The sequence below is a fragment of the Corella eumyota genome, chromosome 6 (assembly GCF_963082875.1).
Source record: "Corella eumyota chromosome 6, kaCorEumy4.1, whole genome shotgun sequence".
Taxonomy (NCBI): Eukaryota; Metazoa; Chordata; class Ascidiacea; order Phlebobranchia; family Corellidae; genus Corella; species Corella eumyota.
The window spans coordinates 11,376,693-11,394,000 of NC_137495.1; the positions used below are offsets into that span (position 1 = coordinate 11,376,693).

At 37.5% G+C, this 17,308-nt stretch overlaps 60 non-coding genes across 60 annotated transcripts; all 60 read right to left on the minus strand.

Moving 5' to 3' along the window:
• Positions 1–143: 143 nt before the first annotated feature.
• LOC145756165 (5S ribosomal RNA) lies at positions 144–262 on the minus strand. The gene has a single exon (XR_014284299.1). It is a non-coding gene; the product is annotated as a 5S ribosomal RNA (ribosomal RNA).
• Positions 263–430: 168 nt separating this feature from the next.
• LOC145756176 (5S ribosomal RNA) lies at positions 431–549 on the minus strand. Its single transcript, XR_014284310.1, has one exon. It is a non-coding gene; the product is annotated as a 5S ribosomal RNA (ribosomal RNA).
• Positions 550–717: 168 nt separating this feature from the next.
• LOC145756188 (5S ribosomal RNA) lies at positions 718–836 on the minus strand. The gene has a single exon (XR_014284321.1). It is a non-coding gene; the product is annotated as a 5S ribosomal RNA (ribosomal RNA).
• A 168-nt stretch (positions 837–1,004) lies between these two features.
• LOC145756526 (5S ribosomal RNA) lies at positions 1,005–1,123 on the minus strand. Its single transcript, XR_014284640.1, has one exon. It is a non-coding gene; the product is annotated as a 5S ribosomal RNA (ribosomal RNA).
• Positions 1,124–1,291: 168 nt separating this feature from the next.
• Positions 1,292–1,410, minus strand: LOC145756489 (5S ribosomal RNA). Its single transcript, XR_014284605.1, has one exon. It is a non-coding gene; the product is annotated as a 5S ribosomal RNA (ribosomal RNA).
• A 168-nt stretch (positions 1,411–1,578) lies between these two features.
• On the minus strand, positions 1,579–1,697 carry LOC145756709 (5S ribosomal RNA). The gene has a single exon (XR_014284814.1). It is a non-coding gene; the product is annotated as a 5S ribosomal RNA (ribosomal RNA).
• Positions 1,698–1,865: 168 nt separating this feature from the next.
• On the minus strand, positions 1,866–1,984 carry LOC145756238 (5S ribosomal RNA). The gene has a single exon (XR_014284368.1). It is a non-coding gene; the product is annotated as a 5S ribosomal RNA (ribosomal RNA).
• A 168-nt stretch (positions 1,985–2,152) lies between these two features.
• LOC145756133 (5S ribosomal RNA) lies at positions 2,153–2,271 on the minus strand. Its single transcript, XR_014284270.1, has one exon. It is a non-coding gene; the product is annotated as a 5S ribosomal RNA (ribosomal RNA).
• Positions 2,272–2,439: 168 nt separating this feature from the next.
• On the minus strand, positions 2,440–2,558 carry LOC145756791 (5S ribosomal RNA). The gene has a single exon (XR_014284891.1). It is a non-coding gene; the product is annotated as a 5S ribosomal RNA (ribosomal RNA).
• A 168-nt stretch (positions 2,559–2,726) lies between these two features.
• Positions 2,727–2,845, minus strand: LOC145756200 (5S ribosomal RNA). Its single transcript, XR_014284332.1, has one exon. It is a non-coding gene; the product is annotated as a 5S ribosomal RNA (ribosomal RNA).
• Positions 2,846–3,013: 168 nt separating this feature from the next.
• LOC145756134 (5S ribosomal RNA) lies at positions 3,014–3,132 on the minus strand. Its single transcript, XR_014284271.1, has one exon. It is a non-coding gene; the product is annotated as a 5S ribosomal RNA (ribosomal RNA).
• Positions 3,133–3,300: 168 nt separating this feature from the next.
• LOC145756212 (5S ribosomal RNA) lies at positions 3,301–3,419 on the minus strand. Its single transcript, XR_014284343.1, has one exon. It is a non-coding gene; the product is annotated as a 5S ribosomal RNA (ribosomal RNA).
• A 168-nt stretch (positions 3,420–3,587) lies between these two features.
• Positions 3,588–3,706, minus strand: LOC145756223 (5S ribosomal RNA). The gene has a single exon (XR_014284354.1). It is a non-coding gene; the product is annotated as a 5S ribosomal RNA (ribosomal RNA).
• Positions 3,707–3,874: 168 nt separating this feature from the next.
• LOC145756433 (5S ribosomal RNA) lies at positions 3,875–3,993 on the minus strand. The gene has a single exon (XR_014284553.1). It is a non-coding gene; the product is annotated as a 5S ribosomal RNA (ribosomal RNA).
• A 168-nt stretch (positions 3,994–4,161) lies between these two features.
• LOC145756234 (5S ribosomal RNA) lies at positions 4,162–4,280 on the minus strand. The gene has a single exon (XR_014284365.1). It is a non-coding gene; the product is annotated as a 5S ribosomal RNA (ribosomal RNA).
• Positions 4,281–4,448: 168 nt separating this feature from the next.
• LOC145756246 (5S ribosomal RNA) lies at positions 4,449–4,567 on the minus strand. Its single transcript, XR_014284376.1, has one exon. It is a non-coding gene; the product is annotated as a 5S ribosomal RNA (ribosomal RNA).
• Positions 4,568–4,735: 168 nt separating this feature from the next.
• On the minus strand, positions 4,736–4,854 carry LOC145756257 (5S ribosomal RNA). Its single transcript, XR_014284387.1, has one exon. It is a non-coding gene; the product is annotated as a 5S ribosomal RNA (ribosomal RNA).
• Positions 4,855–5,022: 168 nt separating this feature from the next.
• LOC145756268 (5S ribosomal RNA) lies at positions 5,023–5,141 on the minus strand. Its single transcript, XR_014284398.1, has one exon. It is a non-coding gene; the product is annotated as a 5S ribosomal RNA (ribosomal RNA).
• Positions 5,142–5,311: 170 nt separating this feature from the next.
• On the minus strand, positions 5,312–5,430 carry LOC145756280 (5S ribosomal RNA). Its single transcript, XR_014284410.1, has one exon. It is a non-coding gene; the product is annotated as a 5S ribosomal RNA (ribosomal RNA).
• A 168-nt stretch (positions 5,431–5,598) lies between these two features.
• LOC145756292 (5S ribosomal RNA) lies at positions 5,599–5,717 on the minus strand. Its single transcript, XR_014284421.1, has one exon. It is a non-coding gene; the product is annotated as a 5S ribosomal RNA (ribosomal RNA).
• Positions 5,718–5,885: 168 nt separating this feature from the next.
• On the minus strand, positions 5,886–6,004 carry LOC145756304 (5S ribosomal RNA). The gene has a single exon (XR_014284432.1). It is a non-coding gene; the product is annotated as a 5S ribosomal RNA (ribosomal RNA).
• A 168-nt stretch (positions 6,005–6,172) lies between these two features.
• Positions 6,173–6,291, minus strand: LOC145756792 (5S ribosomal RNA). Its single transcript, XR_014284892.1, has one exon. It is a non-coding gene; the product is annotated as a 5S ribosomal RNA (ribosomal RNA).
• Positions 6,292–6,459: 168 nt separating this feature from the next.
• On the minus strand, positions 6,460–6,578 carry LOC145756316 (5S ribosomal RNA). Its single transcript, XR_014284443.1, has one exon. It is a non-coding gene; the product is annotated as a 5S ribosomal RNA (ribosomal RNA).
• Positions 6,579–6,746: 168 nt separating this feature from the next.
• On the minus strand, positions 6,747–6,865 carry LOC145756135 (5S ribosomal RNA). Its single transcript, XR_014284272.1, has one exon. It is a non-coding gene; the product is annotated as a 5S ribosomal RNA (ribosomal RNA).
• A 168-nt stretch (positions 6,866–7,033) lies between these two features.
• LOC145756328 (5S ribosomal RNA) lies at positions 7,034–7,152 on the minus strand. The gene has a single exon (XR_014284454.1). It is a non-coding gene; the product is annotated as a 5S ribosomal RNA (ribosomal RNA).
• Positions 7,153–7,320: 168 nt separating this feature from the next.
• On the minus strand, positions 7,321–7,439 carry LOC145756339 (5S ribosomal RNA). Its single transcript, XR_014284465.1, has one exon. It is a non-coding gene; the product is annotated as a 5S ribosomal RNA (ribosomal RNA).
• A 168-nt stretch (positions 7,440–7,607) lies between these two features.
• LOC145756351 (5S ribosomal RNA) lies at positions 7,608–7,726 on the minus strand. The gene has a single exon (XR_014284476.1). It is a non-coding gene; the product is annotated as a 5S ribosomal RNA (ribosomal RNA).
• A 166-nt stretch (positions 7,727–7,892) lies between these two features.
• Positions 7,893–8,011, minus strand: LOC145756136 (5S ribosomal RNA). Its single transcript, XR_014284273.1, has one exon. It is a non-coding gene; the product is annotated as a 5S ribosomal RNA (ribosomal RNA).
• Positions 8,012–8,179: 168 nt separating this feature from the next.
• Positions 8,180–8,298, minus strand: LOC145756793 (5S ribosomal RNA). The gene has a single exon (XR_014284893.1). It is a non-coding gene; the product is annotated as a 5S ribosomal RNA (ribosomal RNA).
• A 168-nt stretch (positions 8,299–8,466) lies between these two features.
• On the minus strand, positions 8,467–8,585 carry LOC145756363 (5S ribosomal RNA). The gene has a single exon (XR_014284487.1). It is a non-coding gene; the product is annotated as a 5S ribosomal RNA (ribosomal RNA).
• A 168-nt stretch (positions 8,586–8,753) lies between these two features.
• LOC145756780 (5S ribosomal RNA) lies at positions 8,754–8,872 on the minus strand. The gene has a single exon (XR_014284881.1). It is a non-coding gene; the product is annotated as a 5S ribosomal RNA (ribosomal RNA).
• Positions 8,873–9,040: 168 nt separating this feature from the next.
• Positions 9,041–9,159, minus strand: LOC145756239 (5S ribosomal RNA). The gene has a single exon (XR_014284369.1). It is a non-coding gene; the product is annotated as a 5S ribosomal RNA (ribosomal RNA).
• Positions 9,160–9,327: 168 nt separating this feature from the next.
• On the minus strand, positions 9,328–9,446 carry LOC145756137 (5S ribosomal RNA). The gene has a single exon (XR_014284274.1). It is a non-coding gene; the product is annotated as a 5S ribosomal RNA (ribosomal RNA).
• Positions 9,447–9,614: 168 nt separating this feature from the next.
• On the minus strand, positions 9,615–9,733 carry LOC145756794 (5S ribosomal RNA). The gene has a single exon (XR_014284894.1). It is a non-coding gene; the product is annotated as a 5S ribosomal RNA (ribosomal RNA).
• Positions 9,734–9,901: 168 nt separating this feature from the next.
• On the minus strand, positions 9,902–10,020 carry LOC145756375 (5S ribosomal RNA). Its single transcript, XR_014284498.1, has one exon. It is a non-coding gene; the product is annotated as a 5S ribosomal RNA (ribosomal RNA).
• Positions 10,021–10,188: 168 nt separating this feature from the next.
• Positions 10,189–10,307, minus strand: LOC145756240 (5S ribosomal RNA). The gene has a single exon (XR_014284370.1). It is a non-coding gene; the product is annotated as a 5S ribosomal RNA (ribosomal RNA).
• A 168-nt stretch (positions 10,308–10,475) lies between these two features.
• Positions 10,476–10,594, minus strand: LOC145756241 (5S ribosomal RNA). Its single transcript, XR_014284371.1, has one exon. It is a non-coding gene; the product is annotated as a 5S ribosomal RNA (ribosomal RNA).
• Positions 10,595–10,762: 168 nt separating this feature from the next.
• Positions 10,763–10,881, minus strand: LOC145756138 (5S ribosomal RNA). The gene has a single exon (XR_014284275.1). It is a non-coding gene; the product is annotated as a 5S ribosomal RNA (ribosomal RNA).
• A 168-nt stretch (positions 10,882–11,049) lies between these two features.
• Positions 11,050–11,168, minus strand: LOC145756795 (5S ribosomal RNA). Its single transcript, XR_014284895.1, has one exon. It is a non-coding gene; the product is annotated as a 5S ribosomal RNA (ribosomal RNA).
• A 168-nt stretch (positions 11,169–11,336) lies between these two features.
• Positions 11,337–11,455, minus strand: LOC145756386 (5S ribosomal RNA). The gene has a single exon (XR_014284509.1). It is a non-coding gene; the product is annotated as a 5S ribosomal RNA (ribosomal RNA).
• Positions 11,456–11,623: 168 nt separating this feature from the next.
• Positions 11,624–11,742, minus strand: LOC145756242 (5S ribosomal RNA). The gene has a single exon (XR_014284372.1). It is a non-coding gene; the product is annotated as a 5S ribosomal RNA (ribosomal RNA).
• Positions 11,743–11,910: 168 nt separating this feature from the next.
• Positions 11,911–12,029, minus strand: LOC145756782 (5S ribosomal RNA). Its single transcript, XR_014284882.1, has one exon. It is a non-coding gene; the product is annotated as a 5S ribosomal RNA (ribosomal RNA).
• Positions 12,030–12,197: 168 nt separating this feature from the next.
• On the minus strand, positions 12,198–12,316 carry LOC145756796 (5S ribosomal RNA). The gene has a single exon (XR_014284896.1). It is a non-coding gene; the product is annotated as a 5S ribosomal RNA (ribosomal RNA).
• A 168-nt stretch (positions 12,317–12,484) lies between these two features.
• LOC145756399 (5S ribosomal RNA) lies at positions 12,485–12,603 on the minus strand. Its single transcript, XR_014284521.1, has one exon. It is a non-coding gene; the product is annotated as a 5S ribosomal RNA (ribosomal RNA).
• A 168-nt stretch (positions 12,604–12,771) lies between these two features.
• Positions 12,772–12,890, minus strand: LOC145756243 (5S ribosomal RNA). Its single transcript, XR_014284373.1, has one exon. It is a non-coding gene; the product is annotated as a 5S ribosomal RNA (ribosomal RNA).
• Positions 12,891–13,058: 168 nt separating this feature from the next.
• On the minus strand, positions 13,059–13,177 carry LOC145756244 (5S ribosomal RNA). Its single transcript, XR_014284374.1, has one exon. It is a non-coding gene; the product is annotated as a 5S ribosomal RNA (ribosomal RNA).
• Positions 13,178–13,345: 168 nt separating this feature from the next.
• LOC145756140 (5S ribosomal RNA) lies at positions 13,346–13,464 on the minus strand. The gene has a single exon (XR_014284277.1). It is a non-coding gene; the product is annotated as a 5S ribosomal RNA (ribosomal RNA).
• A 168-nt stretch (positions 13,465–13,632) lies between these two features.
• Positions 13,633–13,751, minus strand: LOC145756800 (5S ribosomal RNA). The gene has a single exon (XR_014284897.1). It is a non-coding gene; the product is annotated as a 5S ribosomal RNA (ribosomal RNA).
• A 168-nt stretch (positions 13,752–13,919) lies between these two features.
• LOC145756338 (5S ribosomal RNA) lies at positions 13,920–14,038 on the minus strand. The gene has a single exon (XR_014284464.1). It is a non-coding gene; the product is annotated as a 5S ribosomal RNA (ribosomal RNA).
• Positions 14,039–14,206: 168 nt separating this feature from the next.
• Positions 14,207–14,325, minus strand: LOC145756245 (5S ribosomal RNA). Its single transcript, XR_014284375.1, has one exon. It is a non-coding gene; the product is annotated as a 5S ribosomal RNA (ribosomal RNA).
• A 168-nt stretch (positions 14,326–14,493) lies between these two features.
• Positions 14,494–14,612, minus strand: LOC145756783 (5S ribosomal RNA). The gene has a single exon (XR_014284883.1). It is a non-coding gene; the product is annotated as a 5S ribosomal RNA (ribosomal RNA).
• Positions 14,613–14,780: 168 nt separating this feature from the next.
• LOC145756247 (5S ribosomal RNA) lies at positions 14,781–14,899 on the minus strand. Its single transcript, XR_014284377.1, has one exon. It is a non-coding gene; the product is annotated as a 5S ribosomal RNA (ribosomal RNA).
• Positions 14,900–15,067: 168 nt separating this feature from the next.
• On the minus strand, positions 15,068–15,186 carry LOC145756141 (5S ribosomal RNA). The gene has a single exon (XR_014284278.1). It is a non-coding gene; the product is annotated as a 5S ribosomal RNA (ribosomal RNA).
• Positions 15,187–15,354: 168 nt separating this feature from the next.
• On the minus strand, positions 15,355–15,473 carry LOC145756802 (5S ribosomal RNA). Its single transcript, XR_014284899.1, has one exon. It is a non-coding gene; the product is annotated as a 5S ribosomal RNA (ribosomal RNA).
• A 168-nt stretch (positions 15,474–15,641) lies between these two features.
• Positions 15,642–15,760, minus strand: LOC145756410 (5S ribosomal RNA). Its single transcript, XR_014284532.1, has one exon. It is a non-coding gene; the product is annotated as a 5S ribosomal RNA (ribosomal RNA).
• Positions 15,761–15,928: 168 nt separating this feature from the next.
• Positions 15,929–16,047, minus strand: LOC145756248 (5S ribosomal RNA). Its single transcript, XR_014284378.1, has one exon. It is a non-coding gene; the product is annotated as a 5S ribosomal RNA (ribosomal RNA).
• A 168-nt stretch (positions 16,048–16,215) lies between these two features.
• Positions 16,216–16,334, minus strand: LOC145756249 (5S ribosomal RNA). Its single transcript, XR_014284379.1, has one exon. It is a non-coding gene; the product is annotated as a 5S ribosomal RNA (ribosomal RNA).
• Positions 16,335–16,502: 168 nt separating this feature from the next.
• Positions 16,503–16,621, minus strand: LOC145756142 (5S ribosomal RNA). Its single transcript, XR_014284279.1, has one exon. It is a non-coding gene; the product is annotated as a 5S ribosomal RNA (ribosomal RNA).
• Positions 16,622–16,789: 168 nt separating this feature from the next.
• On the minus strand, positions 16,790–16,908 carry LOC145756803 (5S ribosomal RNA). Its single transcript, XR_014284900.1, has one exon. It is a non-coding gene; the product is annotated as a 5S ribosomal RNA (ribosomal RNA).
• A 168-nt stretch (positions 16,909–17,076) lies between these two features.
• Positions 17,077–17,195, minus strand: LOC145756422 (5S ribosomal RNA). The gene has a single exon (XR_014284543.1). It is a non-coding gene; the product is annotated as a 5S ribosomal RNA (ribosomal RNA).
• Between the last annotated feature and the right edge of the window lie 113 nt (positions 17,196–17,308).

Sequence of the window (17,308 nt, forward strand, 5' to 3'; positions counted from 1 at the left end):
TTATCATTAACCGTGTATATTTAAAATAAAATAAATGACTTGCGTCGCTTAGCAGTTATATCAAATATATTAATTTTCAAAAATTTTGATAAAAAATGACTTCTACATAAGGTACTTTCTAATATGCTAAAAAACTTATAAAATGCCTACGACACCCGGTATTCCCAGGCGGTCACCCATCCAAGTACTAACCGGGCCCGACGTTGCTTAACTTCCCAGATCGGACGAGATGGGGTGTACTCAACGTGGTATGGTCGTAGGCAATGTGATGTGGTGAGCCAACACATTTATCATTAACCGTGTATATTTAAAATAAAATAAATGACTTGCGTCGCTTAGCAATTATATCAAATATATTAGTTTTCAAAAATTTTGATAAAAAATGACTTCTACATAAAGTACTTTCTAATATGCTATAAAACTTATAAAATGCCTACGACACCCGGTATTCCCAGGCGGTCACCCATCCAAGTACTAACCGGGCCCGACGTTGCTTAACTTCCCAGATCGGACGAGATGGGGTGTACTCAACGTGGTATGGTCGTAGGCAATGTGATGTGGTGAGCCAACACATTTATCATTAACCGTGTAAATTTAAAATAAAATAAATGACTTGCGTCCTTTAGAAGTTATATCAAATATATTAATTTTCAAAAATTTTGATAAAAAATGACTTCTACATAAAGTACTTTCTAATATGCTATAAAACTTATAAAATGCCTACGACACCCGGTATTCCCAGGCGGTCACCCATCCAAGTACTAACCGGGCCCGACGTTGCTTAACTTCCCAGATCGGACGAGATGGGGTGTACTCAACGTGGTATGGTCGTAGGCAATGTGAAGTGGTGAGCCAACACATTTATCATTAACCGTGTATATTTAAAATAAAATAAATGACTTGCGTCCCTTAGCAGTTATATCAAATATATTAATTTTCAAAAATTTTGATAAAAAATGACTTCTACATAAGGTACTTTCTAATATGCTAAAAAACTTATAAAATGCCTACGACACCCGGTATTCCCAGGCGGTCACCCATCCAAGTACTAACCGGGCCCGACGTTGCTTAACTTCCCAGATCGGACGAGATGGGGTGTACTGAACGTGGTATGGTCGTAGGCAATGTGATGTGGTGAGCCAACACATTTATCATTAACCGTGTATATTTAAAATAAAATAAATGACTTGCGTCCTTTAGAAGTTATATCAAATATATTAGTTTTCAAAAATTTTGATAAAAAATGACTTCTACATAAAGTACTTTCTAATATGCTATAAAACTTATAAAATGCCTACGACACCCGGTATTCCCAGGCGGTCACCCATCCAAGTACTAACCGGGACCGACGTTGCTTAACTTCCCAGATCGGACGAGATGGGGTGTACTCAACGTGGTATGGTCGTAGGCAATGTGATGTGGTGAGCCAACACATTTATCATTAACCGTGTATATTTAAAATAAAATAAATGACTTGCGTCCTTTAGAAGTTATATCAAATATATTAATTTTCAAAAATTTTGATAAAAAATGACTTCTACATAAAGTACTTTCTAATATGCTATAAAACTTATAAAATGCCTACGACACCCGGTATTCCCAGGCGGTCACCCATCCAAGTACTAACCGGGCCCGACGTTGCTTAACTTCCTAGATCGGACGAGATGGGGTGTACTCAACGTGGTATGGTCGTAGGCAATGTGAAGTGGTGAGCCAACACATTTATCATTAACCGTGTATATTTAAAATAAAATAAATGACTTGCGTCCCTTAGCAGTTATATCAAATATATTAATTTTCAAAAATTTTGATAAAAAATGACTTCTACATAAAGTACTTTCTAATATGCTATAAAACTTATAAAATGCCTACGACACCCGGTATTCCCAGGCGGTCACCCATCCAAGTACTAACCGGGCCCGACGTTGCTTAACTTCCCAGATCGGACGAGATGGGGTGTACTCAACGTGGTATGGTCGTAAGCAATGTGATGTGGTGAGCCAACACATTTATCATTAATCGTGTATATTTAAAATAAAATAAATGACTTGCGTCGCTTAGCAATTATATCAAATATATTAGTTTTCAAAAATTTTGATAAAAAATGACTTCTACATAAAGTACTTTCTAATATGCTATAAAACTTATAAAATGCCTACGACACCCGGTATTCCCAAGCGGTCACCCATCCAAGTACTAACCGGGCCCGACGTTGCTTAACTTCCCAGATCGGACGAGATGGGGTGTACTCAACGTGGTATGGTCGTAGGCAATGTGATGTGGTGAGCCAACACATTTATCATTAACCGTGTATATTTAAAATAAAATAAATGACTTGCGTCCCTTAGAAGTTATATCAAATATATTAATTTTCAAAAATTTTGATAAAAAATGACTTCTACATAAAGTACTTTCTAATATGCTATAAAACTTATAAAATGCCTACGACACCCGGTATTCCCAGGCGGTCACCCATCCAAGTACTAACCGGGCCCGACGTTGCTTAACTTCCCAGATCGGACAAGATGGGGTGTACTCAACGTGGTATGGTCGTAAGCAATGTGATGTGGTGAGCCAACACATTTATCATTAACCGTGTATATTTAAAATAAAATAAATGACTTGCGTCGCTTAGCAATTATATCAAATATATTAGTTTTCAAAAATTTTGATAAAAAATGACTTCTACATAAAGTACTTTCTAATATGCTATAAAACTTATAAAATGCCTACGACACCCGGTATTCCCAGGCGGTCACCCATCCAAGTACTAACCGGGCCCGACGTTGCTTAACTTCCCAGATCGGACGAGATGGGGTGTACTCAACGTGGTATGGTCGTAGGCAATGTGATGTGGTGAGCCAACACATTTATCATTAACCGTGTATATTTAAAATAAAATAAATGACTTGCGTCGCTTAGCAATTATATCAAATATATTAGTTTTCAAAAATTTTGATAAAAAATGACTTCTACATAAGGTACTTTCTAATATGCTATAAAACTTATAAAATGCCTACGACACCCGGTATTCCCAAGCGGTCACCCATCCAAGTACTAACCGGGCCCGACGTTGCTTAACTTCCCAGATCGGACGAGATGGGGTGTACTCAACGTGGTATGGTCGTAGGCAATGTGATGTGGTGAGCCAACACATTTATCATTAACCGTGTATATTTAAAATAAAATAAATGACTTGCGTCGCTTAGCAATTATATCAAATATATTAGTTTTCAAAAATTTTGATAAAAAATGACTTCTACATAAAGTACTTTCTAATATGCTAAAAAACTTATAAAATGCCTACGACACCCGGTATTCCCAGGCGGTCACCCATCCAAGTACTAACCGGGCCCGACGTTGCTTAACTTCCCAGATCGGACGAGATGGGGTGTACTCAACGTGGTATGGTCGTAGGCAATGTGATGTGGTGAGCCAACACATTTATCATTAACCGTGTATATTTAAAATAAAATAAATGACTTGCGTCGCTTAGCAGTTATATCAAATATATTAATTTTCAAAAATTTTGATAAAAAATGACTTCTACATAAGGTACTTTCTAATATGCTAAAAAACTTATAAAATGCCTACGACACCCGGTATTCCCAGGCGGTCACCCATCCAAGTACTAACCGGGCCCGACGTTGCTTAACTTCCCAGATCGGACGAGATGGGGTGTACTCAACGTGGTATGGTCGTAGGCAATGTGATGTGGTGAGCCAACACATTTATCATTAACCGTGCATATTTAAAATAAAATAAATGACTTGCGTTCTTTAGAAGTTATATCAAATATATTAGTTTTCAAAAATTTTGATAAAAAATGACTTCTACATAAAGTACTTTCTAATATGCTATAAAACTTATAAAATGCCTACGACACCCGGTATTCCCAGGCGGTCACCCATCCAAGTACTAACCGGGCCCGACGTTGCTTAACTTTCCAGATCGGACGAGATGGGGTGTACTCAACGTGGTATGGTCGTAGGCAATGTGATGTGGTGAGCCAACACATTTATCATTAACCGTGTAAATTTAAAATAAAATAAATGACTTGCGTCCTTTAGAAGTTATATCAAATATATTAATTTTCAAAAATTTTGATAAAAAATGACTTCTACATAAAGTACTTTCTAATATGCTATAAAACTTATAAAATGCCTACGACACCCGGTATTCCCAGGCGGTCACCCATCCAAGTACTAACCGGGCCCGACGTTGCTTAACTTCCCAGATCGGACGAGATGGGGTGTACTCAACGTGGTATGGTCGTAGGCAATGTGAAGTGGTGAGCCAACACATTTATCATTAACCGTGTATATTTAAAATAAAATAAATGACTTGCGTCCCTTAGCAGTTATATCAAATATATTAATTTTCAAAAATTTTGATAAAAAATGACTTCTACATAAGGTACTTTCTAATATGCTAAAAAACTTATAAAATGCCTACGACACCCGGTATTCCCAGGCGGTCACCCATCCAAGTACTAACCGGGCCCGACGTTGCTTAACTTCCCAGATCGGACGAGATGGGGTGTACTCAACGTGGTATGGTCGTAGGCAATGTGATGTGGTGAGCCAACACATTTATCATTAACCGTGTATATTTAAAATAAAATAAATGACTTGCGTCGCTTAGCAATTATATCAAATATATTAGTTTTCAAAAATTTTGATAAAAAATGACTTCTACATAAAGTACTTTCTAATATGCTAAAAAACTTATAAAATGCCTACGACACCCGGTATTCCCAGGCGGTCACCCATCCAAGTACTAACCGGGCCCGACGTTGCTTAACTTCCCAGATCGGACGAGATGGGGTGTACTCAACGTGGTATGGTCGTAGGCAATGTGATGTGGTGAGCCAACACATTTATCATTAACCGTGTATATTTAAAATAAAATAAATGACTTGCGTCGCTTAGCAGTTATATCAAATATATTAATTTTCAAAAATTTTGATAAAAAATGACTTCTACATAAGGTACTTTCTAATATGCTAAAAAACTTATAAAATGCCTACGACACCCGGTATTCCCAGGCGGTCACCCATCCAAGTACTAACCGGGCCCGACGTTGCTTAACTTCCCAGATCGGACGAGATGGGGTGTACTCAACGTGGTATGGTCGTAGGCAATGTGATGTGTGGTGAGCCAACACATTTATCATTAACCGTGTATATTTAAAATAAAATAAATGACTTGCGTCGCTTAGCAATTATATCAAATATATTAGTTTTCAAAAATTTTGATAAAAAATGACTTCTACATAAAGTACTTTCTAATATGCTATAAAACTTATAAAATGCCTACGACACCCGGTATTCCCAGGCGGTCACCCATCCAAGTACTAACCGGGCCCGACGTTGCTTAACTTCCCAGATCGGACGAGATGGGGTGTACTCAACGTGGTATGGTCGTAGGCAATGTGATGTGGTGAGCCAACACATTTATCATTAACCGTGTATATTTAAAATAAAATAAATGACTTGCGTCGCTTAGCAGTTATATCAAATATATTAATTTTCAAAAATTTTGATAAAAAATGACTTCTACATAAGGTACTTTCTAATATGCTAAAAAACTTATAAAATGCCTACGACACCCGGTATTCCCAGGCGGTCACCCATCCAAGTACTAACCGGGCCCGACGTTGCTTAACTTCCCAGATCGGACGAGATGGGGTGTACTCAACGTGGTATGGTCGTAGGCAATGTGATGTGGTGAGCCAACACATTTATCATTAACCGTGTATATTTAAAATAAAATAAATGACTTGCGTCGCTTAGCAATTATATCAAATATATTAGTTTTCAAAAATTTTGATAAAAAATGACTTCTACATAAAGTACTTTCTAATATGCTATAAAACTTATAAAATGCCTACGACACCCGGTATTCCCAGGCGGTCACCCATCCAAGTACTAACCGGGCCCGACGTTGCTTAACTTCCCAGATCGGACGAGATGGGGTGTACTCAACGTGGTATGGTCGTAGGCAATGTGATGTGGTGAGCCAACACATTTATCATTAACCGTGTATATTTAAAATAAAATAAATGACTTGCGTCCCTTAGAAGTTATATCAAATATATTAATTTTCAAAAATTTTGATAAAAAATGACTTCTACATAAAGTACTTTCTAATATGCTATAAAACTTATAAAATGCCTACGACACCCGGTATTCCCAGGCGGTCACCCATCCAAGTACTAACCGGGCCCGACGTTGCTTAACTTCCCAGATCGGACAAGATGGGGTGTACTCAACGTGGTATGGTCGTAAGCAATGTGATGTGGTGAGCCAACACATTTATCATTAACCGTGTATATTTAAAATAAAATAAATGACTTGCGTCGCTTAGCAATTATATCAAATATATTAGTTTTCAAAAATTTTGATAAAAAATGACTTCTACATAAAGTACTTTCTAATATGCTATAAAACTTATAAAATGCCTACGACACCCGGTATTCCCAGGCGGTCACCCATCCAAGTACTAACCGGGCCCGACGTTGCTTAACTTCCCAGATCGGACGAGATGGGGTGTACTCAACGTGGTATGGTCGTAGGCAATGTGATGTGGTGAGCCAACACATTTATCATTAACCGTGTATATTTAAAATAAAATAAATGACTTGCGTCGCTTAGCAATTATATCAAATATATTAGTTTTCAAAAATTTTGATAAAAAATGACTTCTACATAAGGTACTTTCTAATATGCTATAAAACTTATAAAATGCCTACGACACCCGGTATTCCCAAGCGGTCACCCATCCAAGTACTAACCGGGCCCGACGTTGCTTAACTTCCCAGATCGGACGAGATGGGGTGTACTCAACGTGGTATGGTCGTAGGCAATGTGATGTGGTGAGCCAACACATTTATCATTAACCGTGTATATTTAAAATAAAATAAATGACTTGCGTCGCTTAGCAATTATATCAAATATATTAGTTTTCAAAAATTTTGATAAAAAATGACTTCTACATAAAGTACTTTCTAATATGCTAAAAAACTTATAAAATGCCTACGACACCCGGTATTCCCAGGCGGTCACCCATCCAAGTACTAACCGGGCCCGACGTTGCTTAACTTCCCAGATCGGACGAGATGGGGTGTACTCAACGTGGTATGGTCGTAGGCAATGTGATGTGGTGAGCCAACACATTTATCATTAACCGTGTATATTTAAAATAAAATAAATGACTTGCGTCGCTTAGCAATTATATCAAATATATTAGTTTTCAAAAATTTTGATAAAAAATGACTTCTACATAAAGTACTTTCTAATATGCTAAAAAACTTATAAAATGCCTACGACACCCGGTATTCCCAGGCGGTCACCCATCCAAGTACTAACCGGGCCCGACGTTGCTTAACTTCCCAGATCGGACGAGATGGGGTGTACTCAACGTGGTATGGTCGTAGGCAATGTGATGTGGTGAGCCAACACATTTATCATTAACCGTGTATATTTAAAATAAAATAAATGACTTGCGTCGCTTAGCAGTTATATCAAATATATTAATTTTCAAAAATTTTGATAAAAAATGACTTCTACATAAGGTACTTTCTAATATGCTAAAAAACTTATAAAATGCCTACGACACCCGGTATTCCCAGGCGGTCACCCATCCAAGTACTAACCGGGCCCGACGTTGCTTAACTTCCCAGATCGGACGAGATGGGGTGTACTCAACGTGGTATGGTCGTAGGCAATGTGATGTGGTGAGCCAACACATATCATTAACCGTGTATATTTAAAATAAAATAAATGACTTGCGTCGCTTAGCAATTATATCAAATATATTAGTTTTCAAAAATTTTGATAAAAAATGACTTCTACATAAAGTACTTTCTAATATGCTATAAAACTTATAAAATGCCTACGACACCCGGTATTCCCAAGCGGTCACCCATCCAAGTACTAACCGGGCCCGACGTTGCTTAACTTCCCAGATCGGACGAGATGGGGTGTACTCAACGTGGTATGGTCGTAGGCAATGTGATGTGGTGAGCCAACACATTTATCATTAACCGTGTATATTTAAAATAAAATAAATGACTTGCGTCCCTTAGAAGTTATATCAAATATATTAATTTTCAAAAATTTTGATAAAAAATGACTTCTACATAAAGTACTTTCTAATATGCTATAAAACTTATAAAATGCCTACGACACCCGGTATTCCCAGGCGGTCACCCATCCAAGTACTAACCGGGCCCGACGTTGCTTAACTTCCCAGATCGGACAAGATGGGGTGTACTCAACGTGGTATGGTCGTAAGCAATGTGATGTGGTGAGCCAACACATTTATCATTAACCGTGTATATTTAAAATAAAATAAATGACTTGCGTCGCTTAGCAATTATATCAAATATATTAGTTTTCAAAAATTTTGATAAAAAATGACTTCTACATAAAGTACTTTCTAATATGCTATAAAACTTATAAAATGCCTACGACACCCGGTATTCCCAGGCGGTCACCCATCCAAGTACTAACCGGGCCCGACGTTGCTTAACTTCCCAGATCGGACGAGATGGGGTGTACTCAACGTGGTATGGTCGTAGGCAATGTGATGTGGTGAGCCAACACATTTATCATTAACCGTGTATATTTAAAATAAAATAAATGACTTGCGTCCCTTAGAAGTTATATCAAATATATTAATTTTCAAAAATTTTGATAAAAAATGACTTCTACATAAAGTACTTTCTAATATGCTATAAAACTTATAAAATGCCTACGACACCCGGTATTCCCAGGCGGTCACCCATCCAAGTACTAACTGGGCCCGACGTTGCTTAACTTCCCAGATCGGACGAGATGGGGTGTACTCAACGTGGTATGGTCGTAAGCAATGTGATGTGGTGAGCCAACACATTTATCATTAACCGTGTATATTTAAAATAAAATAAATGACTTGCGTCGCTTAGCAATTATATCAAATATATTAGTTTTCAAAAATTTTGATAAAAAATGACTTCTACATAAAGTACTTTCTAATATGCTATAAAACTTATAAAATGCCTACGACACCCGGTATTCCCAGGCGGTCACCCATCCAAGTACTAACCGGGCCCGACGTTGCTTAACTTCCCAGATCGGACGAGATGGGGTGTACTCAACGTGGTATGGTCGTAAGCAATGTGATGTGGTGAGCCAACACATTTATCATTAACCGTGTATATTTAAAATAAAATAAATGACTTGCGTCGCTTAGCAATTATATCAAATATATTAGTTTTCAAAAATTTTGATAAAAAATGACTTCTACATAAAGTACTTTCTAATATGCTATAAAACTTATAAAATGCCTACGACACCCGGTATTCCCAAGCGGTCACCCATCCAAGTACTAACCGGGCCCGACGTTGCTTAACTTCCCAGATCGGACGAGATGGGGTGTACTCAACGTGGTATGGTCGTAGGCAATGTGATGTGGTGAGCCAACACATTTATCATTAACCGTGTATATTTAAAATAAAATAAATGACTTGCGTCCCTTAGAAGTTATATCAAATATATTAATTTTCAAAAATTTTGATAAAAAATGACTTCTACATAAAGTACTTTCTAATATGCTATAAAACTTATAAAATGCCTACGACACCCGGTATTCCCAGGCGGTCACCCATCCAAGTACTAACCGGGCCCGACGTTGCTTAACTTCCCAGATCGGACAAGATGGGGTGTACTCAACGTGGTATGGTCGTAAGCAATGTGATGTGGTGAGCCAACACATTTATCATTAACCGTGTATATTTAAAATAAAATAAATGACTTGCGTCGCTTAGCAATTATATCAAATATATTAGTTTTCAAAAATTTTGATAAAAAATGACTTCTACATAAAGTACTTTCTAATATGCTATAAAACTTATAAAATGCCTACGACACCCGGTATTCCCAGGCGGTCACCCATCCAAGTACTAACCGGGCCCGACGTTGCTTAACTTCCCAGATCGGACGAGATGGGGTGTACTCAACGTGGTATGGTCGTAGGCAATGTGATGTGGTGAGCCAACACATTTATCATTAACCGTGTATATTTAAAATAAAATAAATGACTTGCGTCCCTTAGAAGTTATATCAAATATATTAATTTTCAAAAATTTTGATAAAAAATGACTTCTACATAAAGTACTTTCTAATATGCTATAAAACTTATAAAATGCCTACGACACCCGGTATTCCCAGGCGGTCACCCATCCAAGTACTAACCGGGCCCGACGTTGCTTAACTTCCCAGATCGGACGAGATGGGGTGTACTCAACGTGGTATGGTCGTAAGCAATGTGATGTGGTGAGCCAACACATTTATCATTAACCGTGTATATTTAAAATAAAATAAATGACTTGCGTCGCTTAGCAATTATATCAAATATATTAGTTTTCAAAAATTTTGATAAAAAATGACTTCTACATAAAGTACTTTCTAATATGCTATAAAACTTATAAAATGCCTACGACACCCGGTATTCCCAGGCGGTCACCCATCCAAGTACTAACCGGGCCCGACGTTGCTTAACTTCCCAGATCGGACGAGATGGGGTGTACTCAACGTGGTATGGTCGTAAGCAATGTGATGTGGTGAGCCAACACATTTATCATTAACCGTGTATATTTAAAATAAAATAAATGACTTGCGTCGCTTAGCAATTATATCAAATATATTAGTTTTCAAAAATTTTGATAAAAAATGACTTCTACATAAAGTACTTTCTAATATGCTATAAAACTTATAAAATGCCTACGACACCCGGTATTCCCAAGCGGTCACCCATCCAAGTACTAACCGGGCCCGACGTTGCTTAACTTCCCAGATCGGACGAGATGGGGTGTACTCAACGTGGTATGGTCGTAGGCAATGTGATGTGGTGAGCCAACACATTTATCATTAACCGTGTATATTTAAAATAAAATAAATGACTTGCGTCCCTTAGAAGTTATATCAAATATATTAATTTTCAAAAATTTTGATAAAAAATGACTTCTACATAAAGTACTTTCTAATATGCTATAAAACTTATAAAATGCCTACGACACCCGGTATTCCCAGGCGGTCACCCATCCAAGTACTAACCGGGCCCGACGTTGCTTAACTTCCCAGATCGGACAAGATGGGGTGTACTCAACGTGGTATGGTCGTAAGCAATGTGATGTGGTGAGCCAACACATTTATCATTAACCGTGTATATTTAAAATAAAATAAATGACTTGCGTCGCTTAGCAATTATATCAAATATATTAGTTTTCAAAAATTTTGATAAAAAATGACTTCTACATAAAGTACTTTCTAATATGCTATAAAACTTATAAAATGCCTACGACACCCGGTATTCCCAGGCGGTCACCCATCCAAGTACTAACCGGGCCCGACGTTGCTTAACTTCCCAGATCGGACGAGATGGGGTGTACTCAACGTGGTATGGTCGTAGGCAATGTGATGTGGTGAGCCAACACATTTATCATTAACCGTGTATATTTAAAATAAAATAAATGACTTGCGTCCCTTAGAAGTTATATCAAATATATTAATTTTCAAAAATTTTGATAAAAAATGACTTCTACATAAAGTACTTTCTAATATGCTATAAAACTTATAAAATGCCTACGACACCCGGTATTCCCAGGCGGTCACCCATCCAAGTACTAACCGGGCCCGACGTTGCTTAACTTCCCAGATCGGACGAGATGGGGTGTACTCAACGTGGTATGGTCGTAAGCAATGTGATGTGGTGAGCCAACACATTTATCATTAACCGTGTATATTTAAAATAAAATAAATGACTTGCGTCGCTTAGCAATTATATCAAATATATTAGTTTTCAAAAATTTTGATAAAAAATGACTTCTACATAAAGTACTTTCTAATATGCTATAAAACTTATAAAATGCCTACGACACCCGGTATTCCCAGGCGGTCACCCATCCAAGTACTAACTGGGCCCGACGTTGCTTAACTTCCCAGATCGGACGAGATGGGGTGTACTCAACGTGGTATGGTCGTAAGCAATGTGATGTGGTGAGCCAACACATTTATCATTAACCGTGTATATTTAAAATAAAATAAATGACTTGCGTCGCTTAGCAATTATATCAAATATATTAGTTTTCAAAAATTTTGATAAAAAATGACTTCTACATAAAGTACTTTCTAATATGCTATAAAACTTATAAAATGCCTACGACACCCGGTATTCCCAGGCGGTCACCCATCCAAGTACTAACCGGGCCCGACGTTGCTTAACTTCCCAGATCGGACAAGATGGGGTGTACTCAACGTGGTATGGTCGTAAGCAATGTGATGTGGTGAGCCAACACATTTATCATTAACCGTGTATATTTAAAATAAAATAAATGACTTGCGTCGCTTAGCAATTATATCAAATATATTAGTTTTCAAAAATTTTGATAAAAAATGACTTCTACATAAAGTACTTTCTAATATGCTATAAAACTTATAAAATGCCTACGACACCCGGTATTCCCAGGCGGTCACCCATCCAAGTACTAACCGGGCCCGACGTTGCTTAACTTCCCAGATCGGACGAGATGGGGTGTACTCAACGTGGTATGGTCGTAGGCAATGTGATGTGGTGAGCCAACACATTTATCATTAACCGTGTATATTTAAAATAAAATAAATGACTTGCGTCCCTTAGAAGTTATATCAAATATATTAATTTTCAAAAATTTTGATAAAAAATGACTTCTACATAAAGTACTTTCTAATATGCTATAAAACTTATAAAATGCCTACGACACCCGGTATTCCCAGGCGGTCACCCATCCAAGTACTAACCGGGCCCGACGTTGCTTAACTTCCCAGATCGGACGAGATGGGGTGTACTCAACGTGGTATGGTCGTAAGCAATGTGATGTGGTGAGCCAACACATTTATCATTAACCGTGTATATTTAAAATAAAATAAATGACTTGCGTCGCTTAGCAATTATATCAAATATATTAGTTTTCAAAAATTTTGATAAAAAATGACTTCTACATAAAGTACTTTCTAATATGCTATAAAACTTATAAAATGCCTACGACACCCGGTATTCCCAGGCGGTCACCCATCCAAGTACTAACCGGGCCCGACGTTGCTTAACTTCCCAGATCGGACGAGATGGGGTGTACTCAACGTGGTATGGTCGTAAGCAATGTGATGTGGTGAGCCAACACATTTATCATTAACCGTGTATATTTAAAATAAAATAAATGACTTGCGTCGCTTAGCAATTATATCAAATATATTAGTTTTCAAAAATTTTGATAAAAAATGACTTCTACATAAAGTACTTTCTAATATGCTATAAAACTTATAAAATGCCTACGACACCCGGTATTCCCAAGCGGTCACCCATCCAAGTACTAACCGGGCCCGACGTTGCTTAACTTCCCAGATCGGACGAGATGGGGTGTACTCAACGTGGTATGGTCGTAGGCAATGTGATGTGGTGAGCCAACACATTTATCATTAACCGTGTATATTTAAAATAAAATAAATGACTTGCGTCCCTTAGAAGTTATATCAAATATATTAATTTTCAAAAATTTTGATAAAAAATGACTTCTACATAAAGTACTTTCTAATATGCTATAAAACTTATAAAATGCCTACGACACCCGGTATTCCCAGGCGGTCACCCATCCAAGTACTAACCGGGCCCGACGTTGCTTAACTTCCCAGATCGGACAAGATGGGGTGTACTCAACGTGGTATGGTCGTAAGCAATGTGATGTGGTGAGCCAACACATTTATCATTAACCGTGTATATTTAAAATAAAATAAATGACTTGCGTCGCTTAGCAATTATATCAAATATATTAGTTTTCAAAAATTTTGATAAAAAATGACTTCTACATAAAGTACTTTCTAATATGCTATAAAACTTATAAAATGCCTACGACACCCGATATTCCCAGGCGGTCACCCATCCAAGTACTAACCGGGCCCGACGTTGCTTAACTTCCCAGATCGGACGAGATGGGGTGTACTCAACGTGGTATGGTCGTAGGCAATGTGATGTGGTGAGCCAACACATTTATCATTAACCGTGTATATTTAAAATAAAATAAATGACTTGCGTCCCTTAGAAGTTATATCAAATATATTAATTTTCAAAAATTTTGATAAAAAATGACTTCTACATAAAGTACTTTCTAATATGCTATAAAACTTATAAAATGCCTACGACACCCGGTATTCCCAGGCGGTCACCCATCCAAGTACTAACCGGGCCCGACGTTGCTTAACTTCCCAGATCGGACGAGATGGGGTGTACTCAACGTGGTATGGTCGTAAGCAATGTGATGTGGTGAGCCAACACATTTATCATTAACCGTGTATATTTAAAATAAAATAAATGACTTGCGTCGCTTAGCAATTATATCAAATATATTAGTTTTTAAAAATTTTGATAAAAAATGACTTCTACATAAAGTACTTTCTAATATGCTATAAAACTTATAAAATGCCTACGACACCCGGTATTCCCAGGCGGTCACCCATCCAAGTACTAACTGGGCCCGACGTTGCTTAACTTCCCAGATCGGACGAGATGGGGTGTACTCAACGTGGTATGGTCGTAAGCAATGTGATGTGGTGAGCCAACACATTTATCATTAACCGTGTATATTTAAAATAAAATAAATGACTTGCGTCGCTTAGCAATTATATCAAATATATTAGTTTTCAAAAATTTTGATAAAAAATGACTTCTACATAAAGTACTTTCTAATATGCTATAAAACTTATAAAATGCCTACGACACCCGGTATTCCCAGGCGGTCACCCATCCAAGTACTAACCGGGCCCGACGTTGCTTAACTTCCCAGATCGGACGAGATGGGGTGTACTCAACGTGGTATGGTCGTAAGCAATGTGATGTGGTGAGCCAACACATTTATCATTAACCGTGTATATTTAAAATAAAATAAATGACTTGCGTCGCTTAGCAATTATATCAAATATATTAGTTTTCAAAAATTTTGATAAAAAATGACTTCTACATAAAGTACTTTCTAATATGCTATAAAACTTATAAAATGCCTACGACACCCGGTATTCCCAAGCGGTCACCCATCCAAGTACTAACCGGGCCCGACGTTGCTTAACTTCCCAGATCGGACGAGATGGGGTGTACTCAACGTGGTATGGTCGTAGGCAATGTGATGTGGTGAGCCAACACATTTATCATTAACCGTGTATATTTAAAATAAAATAAATGACTTGCGTCCCTTAGAAGTTATATCAAATATATTAATTTTCAAAAATTTTGATAAAAAATGACTTCTACATAAAGTACTTTCTAATATGCTATAAAACTTATAAAATGCCTACGACACCCGGTATTCCCAGGCGGTCACCCATCCAAGTACTAACCGGGCCCGACGTTGCTTAACTTCCCAGATCGGACAAGATGGGGTGTACTCAACGTGGTATGGTCGTAAGCAATGTGATGTGGTGAGCCAACACATTTATCATTAACCGTGTATATTTAAAATAAAATAAATGACTTGCGTCGCTTAGCAATTATATCAAATATATTAGTTTTCAAAAATTTTGATAAAAAATGACTTCTACATAAAGTACTTTCTAATATGCTATAAAACTTATAAAATGCCTACGACACCCGGTATTCCCAGGCGGTCACCCATCCAAGTACTAACCGGGCCCGACGTTGCTTAACTTCCCAGATCGGACGAGATGGGGTGTACTCAACGTGGTATGGTCGTAGGCAATGTGATGTGGTGAGCCAACACATTTATCATTAACCGTGTATATTTAAAATAAAATAAATGACTTGCGTCCCTTAGAAGTTATATCAAATATATTAATTTTCAAAAATTTTGATAAAAAATGACTTCTACATAAAGTACTTTCTAATATGCTATAAAACTTATAAAATGCCTACGACACCCGGTATTCCCAGGCGGTCACCCATCCAAGTACTAACCGGGCCCGACGTTGCTTAACTTCCCAGATCGGACGAGATGGGGTGTACTCAACGTGGTATGGTCGTAAGCAATGTGATGTGGTGAGCCAACACATTTATCATTAACCGTGTATATTTAAAATAAAATAAATGACTTGCGTCGCTTAGCAATTATATCAAATATATTAGTTTTCAAAAATTTTGATAAAAAATGACTTCTACATAAAGTACTTTCTAATATGCTATAAAACTTATAAAATGCCTACGACACCCGGTATTCCCAGGCGGTCACCCATCCAAGTACTAACCGGGCCCGACGTTGCTTAACTTCCCAGATCGGACGAGATGGGGTGTACTCAACGTGGTATGGTCGTAAGCAATGTGATGTGGTGAGCCAACACATTTATCATTAACCGTGTATATTTAAAATAAAATAAATGACTTGCGTCGCTTAGCAATTATATCAAATATATTAGTTTTCAAAAATTTTGATAAAAAATGACTTCTACATAAAGTACTTTCTAATATGCTATAAAACTTATAAAATGCCTACGACACCCGGTATTCCCAAGCGGTCACCCATCCAAGTACTAACCGGGCCCGACGTTGCTTAACTTCCCAGATCGGACGAGATGGGGTGTACTCAACGTGGTATGGTCGTAGGCAATGTGATGTGGTGAGCCAACACATTTATCATTAACCGTGTATATTTAAAATAAAATAAATGACTTGCGTCCCTTAGAAGTTATATCAAATATATTAATTTTCAAAAATTTTGATAAAAAATGACTTCTACATAAAGTACTTTCTAATATGCTATAAAACTTATAAAATGCCTACGACACCCGGTATTCCCAGGCGGTCACCCATCCAAGTACTAACCGGGCCCGACGTTGCTTAACTTCCCAGATCGGACAAGATGGGGTGTACTCAACGTGGTATGGTCGTAAGCAATGTGATGTGGTGAGCCAACACATTTATCATTAACCGTGTATATTTAAAATAAAATAAATGACTTGCGTCGCTTAGCAATTATATCAAATATATTAGTTTTCAAAAATTTTGATAAAAAATGACTTCTACATAAAGTACTTTCTAATATGCTATAAAACTTATAAAATGCCTACGACACCCGGTATTCCCAGGCGGTCACCCATCCAAGTACTAACCGGGCCCGACGTTGCTTAACTTCCCAGATCGGACGAGATGGGGTGTACTCAACGTGGTATGGTCGTAGGCAATGTGATGTGGTGAGCCAACACATTTATCATTAACCGTGTATATTTAAAATAAAATAAATGACTTGCGTCCCTTAGAAGTTATATCAAATATATTAATTTTCAAAAATTTTG